The following is a 19338-nucleotide window of genomic DNA, read 5'->3' as shown; positions in this document are numbered from 1 at the left end:
GGTAGTAGGCGGCTAAGAAATCGTTAATAAATACTATAATAACTATACGATTATTAGTGTAAAGCGTAGGGTCTTTAGGATAGCTTTTAAAGCCTAGTAAGAGAAGTATCTCTTTTACGTCGTCTTTCTATCTCTTACTAGCGATTCGAAGACTATATACTACCTTATATAGGCGTAGGACTATTAACTTTCGTCTTAGTCCTAGTAGGTATTAGTAGTATACTTCCTCTTTAAGATTACTATTTAGGAAAGCGTTAATAGTATCTATCTAAAAGGTCTCTAGGTTAAAATGCGTAATAATAGCTATAAGTATATAAAAGGTCCTAGTAGCGAGCGTACTAGTGCGTAGGTCTTAGTCGTTAGGGGTCTACGTATCTCTACGTACGTATAGGCGTGCTTTAAAACGTATAAGATATCCTGATTCGTTAGATTTATAGGTAAAGACCTATCTTATTAGTATAAGCTAGTAGCGTAGGTAATCTAATTAGTTAAGATCTTTATAATTCGATTAGTGTATATATCTAACAAGATCTTTATTAATAGGTTCGAATACGTATATATCTAGAAGCTTATTAAATTCGAGTCGTATAGCTTATCGGAATTAGTTTTCGAAAGGATAACTAGCTAATTAGTGGTAGCTAGGTAGTAGTGATAGAATTAATAAGATCGTAATCTTTAGTTATTAGTATTAATTAGATAAGAAAGCTTAGAGATAGGTTATAAGGGATAAGTAAGGGCGTTTTCTCTTACTTTCGTTATCGGTTAAGTCGGAATCTAATTATAGGTGTTTAGTTAGTATATTAAGAGGTTTATATCTAGAAGGGTCGAAGTTTATGTTATTAATTAAGACGAAAGGGACTATATCCTCTAGTTCTGTTTCGCTAGATCTTATCGATTCGTCTGATTTCGGTTTAAGTAGTAATATAATTAGTTAATCTCCGAGGATTTCGTCTGTTAGTATAGGTATAGTATAATCGAAAGTAGTATTACTATTATCCCCGAGATCTTACTATACTAGTTAGTTAAGGTTGAATAGGATATCTATATCCTTAAGGATTTAATTAATCTCTTCGTCGTTAAGAGTATTAATCTATTAAGATAGATTAGTTTCCTTATAGATTTAGATACGTTAATTAGGTAGCGAAGGATTATAGGATTCTTCCTTATTAAATTAGATATCTCGTGCACGAATTATACGTCGTTTAGTAGGTATCTAGATACGCTAGATATTATAGGTTTTATAATCTACTAGATAGCTAATAGTAGCACGTGGTACTAGCTTAGCTAGTCTAGGTAGCTTAGTAATACGTATATAAGCTTTATATCCGAAGATTCGAAGATTCGAGAGGTCTAGCTTCGTCTATAGCTAATATAGTACTTTATCACTAAGATAGATCGATAGGGCTTCGTGTAGAGATTACTAATTTAGGGTACGGTAAGGTAGACGGTTTTATATATAGACGGTAGTTCTAGTAGCTTCGTGCTAGAGATAGCTTAGTAGGTTTAAATCGATAATTATCGATCTAGCTATCTTTAAAATTAATACGCTATAACGCTTAGTATAGCTATTTTAGTTAGGTTAGTAGGGCGGTATAGTTTCTAGGCTAATACTACGTAATTACGCTTCTTAGTTAAAGAATTCAGATAGAGATCTCTCGTTATCTAAATAAATAGTAAGGATATATAGGTTAAATTAGTGTTATACGAAATCGATCTAATCGTAGAGAGATTAGGTCGAATCGGTCTTAGTAGATAGATCTTCTGCTAGTTAGTATTTAGTGATAGGATCTATAGAGTAAGATAGGTAGGTCGTTCTGCCTAAGGATAGTTCGAAGTATATAAGATCCTAATATAGAGATTCGGAAGGGCGATTATACTATATAGGTCGTCGAGAGATTTAACGATACGAATTAGCTAGTTTATATATCTTATAGTGGTTAATAGGCGAAGATATATCTTTAATAGTGATACTTAATAAGTACTCTAGTAGATAAGATAAGATATCCTTACTAACGTATCCTAGTCGTCTATGCTATAGGTCGATTATCCTATCTAGGTACTTCTTAGTATACGAAGATAGGGTAATCTTGCTAAATTACTTAGTAATAGATATAACTTAATCGTGTGAGATAGAAGTAAGAGATAAGTAAGAAGTCGGTAAAATATAAGTATAGTTAGTAGTAGGTCGGTTAGTGGTTAAATTATCCTATCGAATTAGGTAGATACCTAATTTCGCGTTAAGCTTATAGATAGGCGTTCCGTCCTTCTCTTCTAGTAGGTAATCCTTACTATTTAGATAGATACCTACGCTAGTAGCTCTTTCTATAGAGATTAGGTTAATATAGAACCTAGGATAATAGGTAACTTATTTTAAAGGGAAAGTGGTTCTATTAAGAGATTCTAATAGTTTAACGGATAGTTCACTATAACTAAGGATAGTAGTTTCGGTGTTTCTAACTATAATAGAGGATATAATAGGCCTATAGTTTAATAGTAGGTCCCTATTATTCGTGATATAAATTAATACTCCGGTATTATAGTACTAGGTATCGTTCTTCTTAGTAGGAATCTAGATAGTACTTATTATAACACTATCTTCCTCTCGAAAGAGAGTCTCGACCTATTATTTTAGTATATAGATAGAGAAAGCGTCTTTAGTAATTAAATTAGCCGAATTAGTCGAATTAGTCGAATTAGTCGAATTAGTCGAATTAGTCGAATTAGTCGAATTAGTTAAATTAGCCAGTTAGTAACGTCGAATTACACGTTAGTAGGCTATCTTAAATCCTCTAGATTTATCGTATCGCTTTTTAAATCGCTCTTAGACCTCTAGGTTAGGTTACCACCCCTTAGGTCTTACCTTAGGATTTATATAGCGATATATCTCAAAATCGTGGTTGCTAGAGTTAGGTATACCTCTATAAGGGCACTTTCTTCTTCTAGTTAATTATATAGGTCCTTCTTCGTCTGATTCGTTAGGTTAACGTCCTTAGTAGGTCGTGTGGGCGATAAGTCGTCTTCTACTACTACTAGTTATAGTAGGCGGTCGGTATTAATCAACGAATTAATTAACTAGTTCGGTTAGGGTAGGTCTCTTTAGACCCTATAGGATTATATTATACTAGAAAGTATAGAATCCTTAGTCGCTAGGTTAAATTATCTCTAGGAAATCGTATACTAGAGATAGATAGTCTTAGAAGTAGGTAATTACTACTTTCTCGCCTTCTGATTAGCTAATTAGCTACTTCTGACCCTATATAGGTAGTTAAGATAATTTAGTTAGTAGAGCTTATCGTTTTAGCTTATCCTAATCGTGTAGGATTTAACGATTCTTCGATTAGTCGGATAGGGTAAAGGTAGTACGTAGTTTCACTATAGCTTCGTGTGCTAATAGACTATTAAGGATTTAACGTCCTTCTAGTATAAGCGAGGATCGGATACCTTACTTAAGAGATTTAATCGTCGAAGATATCGAAGGTAGTCTAATCTTAATAATTCGTATTTACTTAGTAGTATCTTATAGATAGCTAATTAGTTAGATATAAGGTCGATAAGCCTAAGTAGCTATTTAGGAAGATTAGATATATATATATTAGTAGGGTTTCTGATTATATTAGATATCTATGATTTAATTAGTTCCTAAGGCGGGGTAGACGGAGTGGCTTAGTCCGGATTGGCGTATTTCTATAGGTCGTATACGATTATATAGTCTTTGACCGTAGTAATCTAGGGAACCTAGTATACGTGAGATTTTAATAGATAGTTAAGCTAGGTAGCTTATAGAGTAGTTGAATCTATCACTTCTGTATAGGAAGTGAAGCGAGAGTGAGAGTAAAGTAAGAGAAGATTAAATTGGTTAAATAGTTAGAGTAGAGGCGTCGGGCTTATAACTATCGGACTTAAGGCGGTAACTATAAAGTCGTGGTTATACACACAAGACGATAGTGTGTATAAGGATTAGTAAATACTTAATATAGTATCTAAATATATAGTTATAAGTCTATCGGTCGTGCGCACTTCTATAAAGGAGAAGTACCACGATTATAGAAGAGTACTAGTGATCTAGAAGAGAGATTATAAAGGATAATAAACTTAATTCAATTTAGTTAGGAAACATAGCAGTATTTATATCTTAGTAATATAGTAAGAGATTATATAAGAAAGGATAGAGAATTAGAGTATTAGATAGTCTCCTGCCTAGATAGGTAATTCAGTGCGAGTATGTAATTTAATGCAAGATCATTAAGGATTAATTCGATAGATCTTATAGAGCAGAAGATCTAGATATAGAGAGGGGTTATATGAGTGGGTCCTTCGTTATGTGACCCCACAACATCCATATATTGATATATAGCTTACTTATGAATTACGTTATATAGCGAAGGACCTACTTATATAATCCCTCTCTATATCTAGATCTTCTCTATAAGATCTATCGAATTAATCCTTAATAATCTTATATTAAATTATATACTTATATTAAATTACCTACTTAGGTAGGAGACTAGTTAATACTCTAATCTCTTAATCTTTTATATAATCTTTTACTATATTTCTTATAATATAAATACTACTATATTTCCTAACTAAATTAAATTAAGTTTATTATTCCTTTTAATCTCTTTTCTAGATTAGTAGTACTCTTCTATAATTATAATACTTCTTCTTTATAAGAAGTACGTACGACTAATAGACTTATAACCGTATATTTAGATATTATATTAAGTATTTACCTATCTTTATATATACTATCTTTTTATATATATAACCACGACTTTATAGTTACTACCTAAAGTCCGATAGTTATAAACCCGACGCCTCTACTCTAACTATTTAACTAATTTAATTTAATCTTCTCTTACTTTATGTTACGGACCTTAAGAGACGCGGGGGCCGTAGTTATTTAAGGACACCGGAGAGCTAACTATCCTACGGACGCTAGGGATTAGCGTTATCACGTGTATTCCAGTATGCTTAGGCACGCCCCGAAGGGCCCCAAGGCAGGCACTCCGGGCGGGAGCTAGAAACGGGCTACGGCTAACCGTTATAATTAATACCCGCTTACTCTATCTGACGGTTAGCGCGACGCAAGAAACGGCCACCCTTTTACCTACACTAAGTTTATATCCTAAGTATAAGGACCCGGTAAACTATACGTAACGCCTAGGATATACTCCTAGCGTGACTCTAAGGAGTATACGACGGAGTATACGGTGACTCTAGATCTACTCCTAGGGAGTAGGTTAGGGAGTAGGAAGAGCTAGATATATAAGGACACTTATTTCGTATTATATATTTAGTTCTTCGCGATTAATTATTTAAGTTACTAGGGTAGTACCTTTCTTATATCATTACTTAGTTACTACCTTTAGTACGTTACACTTCATAGTTTATATTCAAGATAACCTAACCTATAAGTAGGGGATTTACTCGGTAGTAACACTTAGTGATTAACTTACTTAGCGCGCACTTCTAGTACGTTCTATAAGATACTTAATAGGACCCGAACCCGACGTAAGGCTTTATATAGTAACGGTACGGTTACGAGATACTCTTAGAATCCGTAGTTAGAACTAGGTAAGTATAACCCGTGGACATTCTAACTCACAGTGACTAGTCGGCTACGCGTAATACTATACTCCGTTAAAGCTAACTACTATACTAGCGCCTATACGCCCTTAGTACCTACTACCGTTAGTGTAAATAATTAGGGATCTTCGGCCCTCCGGTTTTACGAGGATCTCGTTATACGTTATAGTAGTAGCCTCCCTCTCCTAGATCGTTACTTTTAGTAATATACGCTAGGGAGATCGTACGTATATAATATAGCTCTCCTAGAAAACTTCCCGGCTAGGTAGACCTAGGGAAGCTATAAGGTATCCGCTAGCCCTCTAAGCGATAGCCTCTATTAGCGAGAGCCTACTAAGTTAACACTACGATCTAGTACGTTTATTAACGATAGTCGGAGGGATAGCGAATAGTAGCCTAGTTTATAAGTAAGTTACTATCTCGTTAACTATCCTCTCTATTAGGATTTATATAGGTATAAGATATAGCTCTGCGTATAGGGTAGCTACCGTAGTGGTTTTAAATACGCCGCTAATTAAATAGGCTACTTTATATTAGATACTCTCGAAGGATCGAGAAATAATCGCGTAGTATCCTTTAGTATCCTTATTAGGTATAAACTATACTGAGATACTATATATTATCTATAGGATAATAACTACCTAGTAGATCCTACGTATAGTAGTAGCGGAGGGACCCTATATCGATACCCTAAGGGATCTAATTGCCTAGAGACTAATAGATCCCTTCTATAAGAGCTTCTAGCGGTAGTCGTTAAAAGAGAGATCTTTATTAAGCTAGAAACTAAGGTATCTAGCTAATATAGAAGATTAGATAGTTATCTCTAGTAGGCGAAGTAATATATAGCGCTTCTACTAGTTAGACCGAGGGTTAACGAAGTATACTAGCGAGTACTTCTTCTTATTAAAGACTAACGCGTAGGTCTCCGTCTATCGGTCGGCTTTTCTAACTAGTAGATATTAGCCCGTTTAGATTAGCTAGTTACTATAAGAGCTACGTTATCTACCTAACCGTTAGTAAAGACCTCTAGGCCTTCTTCCGATTAGCGGTCTTCTAGCTAATTAGCTCCTTATACGTATATTTTAATAAGTTCTACGTTATAGAGAAGGTAGAGGATCGGTAAGAGCGGTAAGCCTTAGGGGATCCCTATAGGCGTGGGTATACGTTAAGATAGATCCTCGGGTATACGAATCCTCGTTAACCTACCGGTTAAGAAAGCCTATACCTATAGTACTAGGAAACTAAGGTAGCGTCTTCTTAGGTTATAAAGTAGTCGTTTATAAGATATATTATCGTAAGTACTAGAAATATCTAGAAGTAGAAGAGAGACTACTACTTTCCCCTTACCCTATATAGTCCTAATATAATCTAGTAGGATTTAAATTATCCCCTTCACCGTCGCGGGAGGCATAATTAGCGCGGTTTACTAGTGTGTTGTATTAACACGTTATAATTAGCTAACTACGGTAACATACCGGTAATCAGAATTTAGTGTATTAATATAACCTAATTAGGTACTGTGTGGAATTCGTCCCAATAGGGCCCTTTTAAACATAGAGCCACATTACCACAATCTAGGCAACCGGATCTTGTTCGGTTGGTACGTTCGCCCCTTTTGCCTATTTGTCTCTTATATTAACACCAGACACAAGCTATCTGCTTATCGAAGTGAATTCGCTGGTGGTTTTGCTGGTGGTTTTGCTGGTGGTTTTGCTGGTGGTTTTGCTGGTGGTTTTGCTGGTGGTTTTGCTGGTGGTTTTGCTGGTGGTTTTGCTGGTGGTTTTGCTGGTGGTTTTGCTGGTGGTTTTGCTGGTGGTTTTGCTGGTGGTTTTGCTAGTGGTTTTGCTGTTTTGGTGTTAGTCTTAGTGGTAGACCAAAGGTAAAGAGCTCTTGATAGAGCTTCTAGCGGAAACCTAGGTGGGTAGGTAACCTACTACCTTGTTACTTCTTATAGAGATATTGAAGACGCCACGCATTAATAATCGTAGTGTTAATAAAGAAGAATAGAAGAGGTAACTAATTACGCTCGCTTCGTTAATGAGTCTTATAGGTAGCTCGGTACTAATTTGCAATATCTACACTACCTATATAGTGATTATAGTCGTTAATAGTAGTAGGAATCTCGAGCTCCTTTATAACCTCATCACTAAAAGGAAGACGCGTAACTATTGCGTTAGTAGAGATTGTTAATGGCCGCTTCCGCTTAGTAGGGATAAATAGCTCTGGCGAATAGATAGTAGATAGTAGTAATACTATATTATTATCCTACTATATAAGGCAGAGAACCCCCTGAGCTTTGGATCTATATAAAGTACCCTATTAGATTATCTTTATATAGTCCTTTAGCTTAATAAGCTAAGAAGGTATCCCACTACGTGGGCGTGTAGTACTACATACACTATATCGTAGATCTCTAAGCTTTTTGAAAAGGGCGACCGACGTGAAGTAATTATCTATATAGATAATATACTCTGCTGGTGTATTAGCTGTTGAAATAGCTATAAGATCGCCGGTTGAATTAGCTAGGGGATCGCTAGGCAGATTGCCAGCGAGATTGCTAGGCAGATTGCTAGTAGGATTGCCAGTAGGATTGCCAGTAGGATTGCCAGTAGGATTGCCAGTAGGATTGCCAGTAGGATTGCCAGTAGGATTGCCAGTAGGATTGCCAGCGAGATTGCTAGGCAGATTGCTAGGTTGATCGATCGGTTGATCGATCGGTTGATTCGCTAGGCCAGGAAGCTTCTTGATCATCTGTAAAACCATCGATCCAGTAGGACTAAGCCCATTAGATTTAAATAGATCCGCAATCCCCTATAGACGGCTAGTCCAGGTAAACGTCCATATATAGCCATACTCTGAAAGGACAAAGATCTTATATCCTTTCTCAATTAGCTTATTCGGCATCTTGATAGTATGATTAGTTCTTCCAAAACAGCGAATCATCGTCTCATCAATAGAGATATTAGACCCTGGTTAATAGTACTATCGGCTTGCCTTCTCGAAGGATGAAGCTAGTGGCTCAATCTTATACCACCACTGCTTATTAGCTATTAGATTGTCTGGCCGGTTAACGTGTAGATATCTTTTGATCTGTTTAAATCGCGTAAGGGCTATATAGAGTAGAGGTGTATGTAATGGTCCTTCTTGTCGGTTCTGCTTCCAGTACTGATTAACACTGGGTAAAGGGTTAATACCTATATAGATAAGGATACTAAAGAAGACCTTAATATCTATAGGGGTAGTGTCCTTCCAAGACCGGCCGGTAGTAGTTATAGTTGAATCTCTAGTTGAATCTCTAGCTAGCTATGCGTATTGATTAGTAGACTGGCTAATATATTCAAAGATATCTTCGCTGATAAAGAGTGTAAAGATTGCGTATAGGCTCTCTAGGTCTAGGGTATTCGGTAGTTGTAGGCGTGGAGGTTGATGGGTTAGGTCTAGTAGCTGTAGCCGACTAGAGAGCTCTTCTTTCGTAGGTAATTCGGCGATAATCTCGTCAAGCTTACGCTTAGGTGTAGATGTAGTGGATTTCTGCTTTGCCATAGTAGATAGATAGATAGATAGATAGATAGATAGATTGGTGGTTGAATTAGTAGTTGAATTGGTGGTTGAATTGGTAGGCTTCTTGCTTTAGGGGGTAGAAACGCGTAGTAAGAAAGACGCGTGGTAGGTAGTGGGGTGATTATAGCTAATGAAAGATCGTAGATTCTATCCGACTAGTTAATTAGCTGATAAAATACACTAACTGGTATACGCTAATTGTGCCTCCCGTAACGGTGAAGGGGATAGATTTAGTAGAAATCCCCTTTCGCCTACTAAGATAGCTAACCGGTAGAAGTCCTTTAGTTTCTACTATATAGGAGATCCTTTTAGTAATTACCGCTTTAAGGAATTTAGCTAGTATATTAATAAGCGTAACTAGATAGTAGGATTTAGCTATCTAGTAGTCTCTATCACTACCTACTTTACGTAAGACGACGGTAAGAGATCGTTAAAAGTATATAGGATTATATCTAATACGAATATATACGTCGAAGAGGGCGGCGAGGGTCTATAGGATTATAGGGATTTTAATAAGCTTATACTAGAGGCTATTAGATAAGGTATCTTCGCTAGGTACTTTACTAATACTAGCTAAGAGAACGGTATCTTCTACTTTATATAGGGCTACTAGGTAGAAGTAGATCTAATTAGTTAGGTATTCGATATCTAGATCGTTAATATCGGAAAGATCTATAGATAGAGGTATAGAAAAGAAAGCTTAGTAGAAAGCTTCTACCTTCTTATCTACACTTTCTACTAGGATCCCTTCCGTGGCCGTTTTAAGAGATAGGGTAATACCCCTCTTATAGGATCCCTACCGGTTCCTAGCCTATTTAGCTAGCTACTATATACCGCGGGGGCCCTTCTTAATTAATTACTATACCCATTAACGATAATCCTTAGAGAGCTTTCTCTTAATAATATAGGCCTTCTAGTTACGCTCTAGCGAATAGAGCTACTAGTTTAGTAGGTCTTAGGTATAGCTAAAGATCCTACGAAGCTTCTAGTAGCGTTTAACTATATCCTTATATTCCTAGTTAAATAGAGGATTTAAGAAGGTTAATAGTTTCGCCTATAGAGTTAAGAGATCGACTACTTAGTTTATTACGCGTAGAAGGGTCCGGTAGATTATTTTAATAGCGAATTTAGTATTAATCGCGGTAGGTAGTAATAGGTAAGTAGATACGTAGTTAAGGAAAACCTTATTATTAGTTACCTACTAATTTCGGTATAGTAGTAGTGCTAACTAGGGGGTATCGATATCTAATATAGTTTTAATAGGGAAGTAGTTACTTTAGTAGTTAACGTTATATAGTATGCGGTAAGAAATTATACGATCGTAGAGAGATTAGCTAAGGAAGGTTAAATCTAGTACTAATCGGTAATCCTAACGCTCCTAGGTCTTCTTACCGATCTCTATAGTAAGATCTAATCGTATCTCTTCTATTAAACTAGCTAGTTCTCTACCTTTCTTATCCTCTTTAGGCCGAATTATATTACCGTCTCGATCGCATAGTTCTAAACTATTACTACGCTAGGAAAGGTAGTACGTATTAAAATCACTAAGGACTAAGTACTCTCCGAAGGGACGTTTTATAATTTCTTTAGGGATTAACCTAATAGTCTTATTCTTACGTAGTCAGTCGTTATATATATTATAGATAAATAGGTTAGTCTATCCTTCGCTATCGCGCTATCGCCGAAGCTTAAGGATTTAGTAGTTAGCTAAGATAACTATATATACCTACGTCGATAGGTTAATCTCTTTAGAAATAAATATAGCTACTCGCTACTAATCGCCCGTGTAGGGAAATAGGAGTTAATAGATAGCTAGTACTAGGTTATATATTATATCCTAAAGGGTATTCTTCTATAGTTCTTAGAGGGCGATAATCTTCGCTTCTTATATCTCCCTATCCCTTAGGAACGTAGCGATAGTATCCTATACCCGCGCGGCGTTATATTAGATAATTTTAAAGGATTTTATTAACGGTGTAGTAGGGATAGTAATTATTTATAGTAATCCTCGTTCTCGTTCTCCTTAGTTAGTATAGACGTAGGAGAGAGAGAGGGACTTACCGCCGATCTCTAATATAGTAACGTTCTTTACACGATCTAGCTATATAAGAGAGAGGCGTTAGATAGTTATAGTTAATTATATAGGTAGTTATTCGATCTACTATAGTAAGACGAAGAGATCCCCTTCTAATAGGGGTAGTTATAGGAATTTATTAAAGACGTTCTAACCCTAGTCGATTAGTAGTAAATCCGGTCCCGTATTAGCTATAGCCGCTTCGTCCCGGTCCTACTTCTAACCTTAATCCTCTATACGCTATTTCTTCTAGCCGTTAAAAGGGGTAATAAGGATAGCTAGTAGCGATAAAAGAGATAGAGATCTTATCCTTAGCGGAGATAGCGTTAAGTAAGAGCGTTAACGATTAGTAATAACTACGGCCGGCTACGTAGTAGGCTAGTTAGCGTTACTAGATCCTATAGGTCTACTAACGACCTTACCCTTCGCTATTACCGTTACTATCCTACCGTCTCATATCTCTTTCCTATATCTCGGTCTCGGCGTTATTAGGAGAGGAGATAGTACGTAAACTAAGGCTTCTAGACCGTTAGCCTATCAGTAGAGAGTAGTGGTTCTCTATTACGAGGAGATAGTCGATCGCCGGGTTAGCTATTATCGTAGTTACGAAGAGCTCACTTACTTACGAGAGGTAAGGATTCGCCAAGGGCGTAACTATTAGATAGACTAGCTAGCCTAGTCGTTATTATTTATGTTAGTATTAGTAGTGTTATTAGCGGTGGTAGATTCCTCCTAGCGAGGTTATCGGTAGTATACCGGTTCGCGGTAGTATAGCGGAGCTACTAGGAGAGCTTCTCTCGCTAGCTTCGCTTCCTTCTAGTAGATTATATAGTCTTTTAATAGTACGCGATAGCTTCCGCCGTAGTTCACGTACTTCGCTAGTTAATAGCGGTCGCTACTAATAAGATACTCCTAGGTCGGGTACTTACTAGCGCAGTAACCGTAGGTATACTACCGTTTAAGATAGTGGGAATAGACGTGTCTAGGTTTTTGATACTTACGGTAGAATTTCGACCGTCCTTCTCTAATATATCGTACGGCTTCGAGAGATTAGTGCGCCTATAGGACGCCTACCCTAATAGCGCGGTTAGTAGCGACCGGACTAGTGAATTCTAATACTACCGATCCTATCCTCTTCGTACCGGTCGGGTTAATTAACTAGGAAACGTGATAAATCCTAGCTAGCGGTAGACCTTCGATAGTCTATATAGGATTTAATAAAGTAAGCTTATCGGAAAGCTTACTGTTACGAAGTCCTCAGGCGCAACACGCTAATGCGGGGGGAAGGAACACTAATACCCAATTAACTTAGATCAGTCAGCACGAGAAGCATACCAACGAGTCAGCAACTCATAACGAAAGATAGTCGTCACGTTACGGAAGACCAGGGGATCACGTGATAACAACAAGGAACGTTATATCCACGATATAACGTAACTTATCCGTGATATTATCAAAAACTATCCACGATATAACCAGGACTACTCGCAATAGTCCTAACCCCCCAACAAGAGGTCACGAGGGACCAGGTATATAAGGACACTCTTTTACTATTATGTATTTAGTTCTTCGCGATTAATCATATATTATTACTTAGTTACTACCTTTAGTACTTTATACTTCACAGTTCACCTTTAAGACAACCCAACCTATAAGTAGGGGATTCACTCAGTGGTAACACTTAGTAATTAACTTACTTAGCGCGCACTTCTAGCACGTTCTGCAAGATACGTAATAGGATCTATCCTGTAGTAAGGCCTCGCGAGATAACAGTACGATTAAGAGATACTCTTAGAATCCGAAGTCAGGATTAAGGTAAGTATAACCCGACGAGTAACCTAACTTTATAGTAACTAGTTAGCTACGCGTAATATATTAATCGCCCTATCTTTAAACTGTAAAGTAAAGTTATTATAGTAGGTAACGATAGTATTCTACCAGGAAAGACCCCTTATCCTTTAGCGGCACGAGAGGACGACTAGGAAGACGAGCAGGAAAGGAAGATCTAGGCACTTTAGGAAACTATTAAGAGACTTAAAAGTAACCTAAATACCCTAGGAGATAACTATAACGAATATATAGTAAGCGTGAAGGACTATATAGAGTAACTCTATACCTAGGTCGTCGCTTCTGTACTAGTAACTACTATCGGAGTACTAAAACTTCTAAAGGCTAAGACCTTTAACGGTACCCGAAGTAAGCTACGAGGGTTCCTTACTTAGATAGATATCTATATCGACGTTAATAAGGGACGCCTTATCACCGAAAGAAGTAAAGTTATCTTCGTGTTAGCCTACCTTAAAGGGTAGGTATAGGATTAGCTTAAACCTTATATCCGAGAGTACTACGAAAAGGTTAACACCGAATAATCTACCACTACTTAAGCTATCTTCACTAGCTACACCACGTTTAGATAATACCTAGAACGGACTTTCGGTGATATCGACGTAAAGAAAATAGCCGAACGAAAGCTAAAGCGCATTCGATAAACCGGATTAGTATCGACCTATATAGCCGAATTTATATAACTTATAGTAATACTATAGTAGGAAGACTACGCTTTAATTCCGTACTACGACCACGGACTTAAGCTATATATTAAGGATAAACTTACACGAATCGACCGACCTAACACTATAGAAAAACTTATCGATATAGCGGTACGAATTAATAACTATCTATACGACCGATAAATAGAAAAAAGAGAAATTAAAGGATAGCGCCGAGGTACTACCCGGCTATTATACTATCGCTACGATAAATGACTAAATAGACCTAGTAGGGATAGCGATCCCTACGGACCACGGCTAATAGAGCTCGACGTAGCGAGACTTCTAGCCGAAGAAGAAAAACGACGAAAAGATAATAACTTATACTTTAAATATAGAAAAGTAGGATATCGGGCGCGTAAGTACTATAACCGGCGTAATAACGTAAAGCTATAGGCGCGTAAGCGTAACGGACGTAATTACGTAAAGCTATAATAGCTACGGGTAACTTAAGACGAGGTACGACCCTAATAACTTAGGACTACTTACGACGGAGCGAAGCGCCTAAAGGAAGCTATTACTAGGGCTACTCTAGATAAGTATAAGTACCTAAAGGACTAGGTTACTAAGTAGGCTACCGAGAAGCTACTAGTTAGGAAAGAACCTAAGGTTAAATAACTAATCCGAAACGAAGTCGACGAATTAGTAGCTAGGTAGACGACCCTAGGCCCTAAAGAAATTAAACACGCCTACGACGAACGAGCAGAATACCTACGGTTAATCACGAAGGGTAAAACCCTAGATATCTTTATAGACGACATCGAATACCGCGGTCTAAATAGCGTAGAGCACGCGACGGAATTTCCCGAGATTAATTAGGAAAATATTAAGAGTTAAGGGTAGACCTAGTACGGTCCCTAGAACACTACCGACTCCTAGGAACTATCCGATAATTCCTAGGAATAGGGCATAGGGATCCTGAAGACACTAATCGAGACGCTAGGAACCCCGGAGGTCCTAGAGACTCTACCTACGCTCCTAGGAACGGATACTACTAAATAGCCTTAAAAGGAACCCTATAAAAATAGGTAATAGGAAGTAGAGCGATAGATCTAAGAGATTATTACGGATAGTAACCTACCGGTTAAATCGCTAGCTATACTTATTAAAGTACTCGATAAGGTCCGGGATATCGTTAACGGACGACTAACTACCGAATAATATCTATACGATAAGTAGTATTATATATAAAAAGGGTACGCACGATACCTAGAGTATAGTCTAAGGACTATCTTAGTATACTACGACGATAGATATATAATATACGTAGCAGGAAAAGTCGAAAGGAGCCTAGAACTAAAACCGCTACGATAAGAAAAGAAACCTAATTAGAAACCGGAATACGTAGGACTCTAGTACAGAAACCGGAGGATAAATAACGAATAACACCTTATAGCTACGGCGTAGGGCTTACATTTAAAAATCACTACTAATATCGCGTTTCGACTAACTAGAGTGATAATCGATTCGGGGACGGTAGGGAACTTTATAAGCACACGATATAAGTAATAATACAAGATCTAAGGCGTAGAGAAGCCGTGACCTATACCTATTATTAGACTTAACGGAGAGAGCCTAGGACTAGGGATCACGCACGAAAATAGTACGCTACTAGTAGTTATCGGTAACTATTTTAAAGTTATTAACTTCGATATAACACTACTCGGAGAATATAACGTAGTACTCGGAGTACTATAGTTAAGGAAGTATAATCTAACTATTAATTAGCGGATAGAAAGTATCGTCTTCGATAGCTACTCGTATTGATAGACTAGTAAGGTATAGACCGGAAGAATCGAGCGAGTAACGCTAAAAAGACCTAGCTCGGGGGAAGTAGGTATTTATAAGGACCCCTATAAAGGAAAACTTAAGGGGAGTTTTCGGCTAGGAGATAGGCCTAATAAACGGACGAGCGATATTAGAGATATCGCTACCGCGGAATAACGACCGGATATAATAAACGAGGAACTAAGTAAATATATTCTTATCTAGGACGACGCGATAATCCTCTATATAATAGGATTACTAGAGGAAGAGTATAAGATTCCCGAGGAATATATAGGATTCTAGGATATATTTACGCTACTACCGGACGGTAAGCTACTAGAGTATAGTCTATTCGACTATAAAATCAAGATTAAGGACGGTTAGGAACTAAAGTTTATACCGATTTACCTACTATCGCAGAAAGAGTTAGCGACACTAAAGGAATATATTAAGGATAACCTTAAAAAGGGGAATATTTAATACTCGAAATCGTTAGTAGGATACCTAATCCTATTCGTACCTAAGAAGGGAGAGGAACTTAGAATATATATTAACTACCGATAACTTAATAATATCACTATTAAGGACCGGCACTTATTACCGTTAATTAACGAAATCTAAGATATTATTTAAGGAGTAAAATACTTCAGTAAGTACGATATTACTAACGCCTATAACCGACTTAGGATTAAGGAAGGAGACGAATAGAAAACGGTATTTAGGACTAAATTCGGACACTTTAAATATAAGGTTATACCGTTCGGACTTACTAACGTACCGGTATCGTTTTAACGATTTATCTTTCACGTTTTGAACGGATACCTTAATAAGTTCGTTATCGTGTACCTCGATAATATCCTCGTATTCTTAAAAACCGAGGAAGAGTATATTTAATATAATAAAAAGGTACTATAGCGGTTAAGAGAGGTAAGGGTTACACTTAAGCTTAAGAAATATAAATTCTATATCTAGAATACTAGCTTTCTCGGATATACTATTAGTCCCGATAGATTAGGAATAGAGGAAGATAAGGTTAAGAGTATCCTCGAATAGCTAATACTAATATACGTTAAAGACGTATAAAGCTTTCTTAGACTCGCTAACTACTACCGAAAGTTAATACTATAATACTCGAAATATACGGCCGGACTCTACCGATTCACTAAGAAGGGAATACTATTTAAATAGGACGACGAAGCGGAAAAATTATTCACCGTACTTAAAGAAATATATAATAAACTAGCCGGATAGGTAATCGTTATAACGTTTAACTACGACTTACTAATTATTATTAAAACCGACGTATTAGACTTCGCGCTCGGAGTATAGCTTATATAACTAGGAAAGGACGATAAGCTTAGACCTATCGCTTTCTAGTCTCGTAAGATAATCCTAGTAGAGCTTAACTACGATATCTACGATAAGGAATTACTAGCTATAGTATCGGTATTCTAAATATAGAGGGTATACTTAGAAGGAGTAAAGTATACTATAACGGTTAGGATAGACTACTATAACTTAATATACTTTACTATAACGAAGAAACTTACTCGACGATAAGCTAGATACGTAGAAATACTAGCTAAATACGATTTTAAGATTATATACTATAAAGGAACTAAGAACGTAGTAGCGGACGCGCTAAGTCGACGACTAGACTACGAACTTAGAACTAAGGAGGTAGTACCCGCGATCCTAACCACGGATTAAGAAGGAAATATCGTTTATAACTATTAAATACTCGTAGTAACTAGCGAATTATAAAACGATAAATAGATCGAAAGGATTCGAGAAGTAACTACTAATAACGAATCTATATAGAAGATCCTAGGTAATAGCACCGCACTAACTAGGGACGGCTTAGTCTATATCTATAGTCTAGTGTACGTTCCTAGGAATCTTTAAAATAAAATTATTAAATTATATCACGACGAAATAATATAAGGATACCACGGAATTAAGAAGACTATCGAGAAGATTACACGAAATTATTATATCCTAGCGCTATACAGAAAAGTTAAAAAATATATTTAATAATACGATTTATATCAACGAAATAAGGTATCACGACACGCACTATACAGGGAAATAGAACTAGCAGAAGTACTAAAGCGACTATAGGAATAGATCACGATAGACTTTATCACGAAATTACCTATCTCGGAAGGAAACGATATAATTATAGTAGTCGTCGACCGACTAACTAAATATATATATATAATCCCGATAACGGAAAGTATCGACGCATAATAAATAGCGTAAATACTACTTCGATAAGTATTTATTTATTATAGAATACCGAGTAAAATCACCTCGGATAGGGATAAGTTATTTATATCTAATATATAGTAATTATTAGCGGATTAACTCGGTATTAAGTATAGACTCTCTATCGCGTACTACCTATAGACTAACGGATAAATAGAAAGGGTTAACTAGACCTTAGAGTAATATCTTCGATACTACGTGAACTTCTAACAAAATAATTAGATAGGATTACTACTAATAGTATAATTTATATATAATAATACGATATATTCGGTAATAAAAGAAACACTATTCTTCGCGAATTACGGGTTTAATCCTACTATTATCGGAGAACTAATAGGGAAATAACTACTCGTAGAGTTATTAAGACTACTAGCGAATAGGTTAAAGTAACTTTACCTTTAACTTTCACGAGATATCGAGTTTCTAAATATATATATAAAATTCTACTATAACTAATCGCGCTAGGAGGCGCTAGATTTTTAAAGGGGGGAGAAAGTGTCAATATGTGGATGTTGTGGGGTCACATGACGAAGGACCCACTCATATAACCCCTCTCTCATCTAGATCTTCTCTATAAGATCTATCGAATTGATCCTCAACGATCTTGCATTGAATTGCATACTCGCATTGAATTGCCTATCTAGGCAGGAGACTATCTAACACTCCAATACTCTATCCTTTCTTATGTGATCTTTTACCATGTTACTAAGATATAAATACTGCTATGTTTCCTAGCTAAATTGAATCAAGTTTATCATCCTTTGTGATCTCTCTTCTAGATCGGTGGTACTCTTCCACAATCGTGGTACTTCTCCTCCTTCATAGAAGTGCGCACGACCGATAGACTCATAACCGTGTATTCAGACACTACGTTGAGTATTTACCCTTATGCACACTATCGTCTTGTGTGTATAACCACGACTTTATGGTCACCGCCTAGAGTCCGACAGTTATGAGCCCGACGCCTCTGCTCTAAACATTTAACCAATTCAATTCAATCTTCTTTTACTTTACTCTCACATCGCTTCACTTCCCACACAGAAGCGATGGATTCAACCACGTAACAAGCCACCTGGCTTCACTACCCACTAAAATCTCACGCACACTGGGTTCCATGGATCACTGCGGTCAAAGACCACGCACTAGCTAATAATGTGTGGAAATATGCCGATCCGGACCAATCCGCACCGATTACCCCGCCTCAGGAACCAGTTAAACCACAGATATCTGATGTGATCAGAAACCCTACCAACACATACACATCTAATCTTCCTGAACAGCCACTCAGGCTCATCGACCTTACGTCTGACTAATTAGCTATCTATAAGATACTACTAAGTGAATACGAATCGTCAAGATCAGACTACTTTCGCTACCTACGATCCATTGAATCTCTCAAGCAAGGTATTCGATCCTCTCTCACACCAGAAGGACGTCAAATCGTCAATGGCCTATCAGCACACGAAGCTATAGTGAAACTACGTGCTACCTTTGCCCTATCCGACCAATCGAAGAATCGTCAAATCC

Source organism: Penicillium cataractarum, assembly GCF_028827025.1.
Source record: "Penicillium cataractarum strain IBT 29864 chromosome Unknown utg000010l, whole genome shotgun sequence".
In the NCBI taxonomy this organism is placed as follows: Eukaryota; Fungi; Ascomycota; class Eurotiomycetes; order Eurotiales; family Aspergillaceae; genus Penicillium; species Penicillium cataractarum.
Note: the sequence above shows the minus strand (reverse complement) of the source record.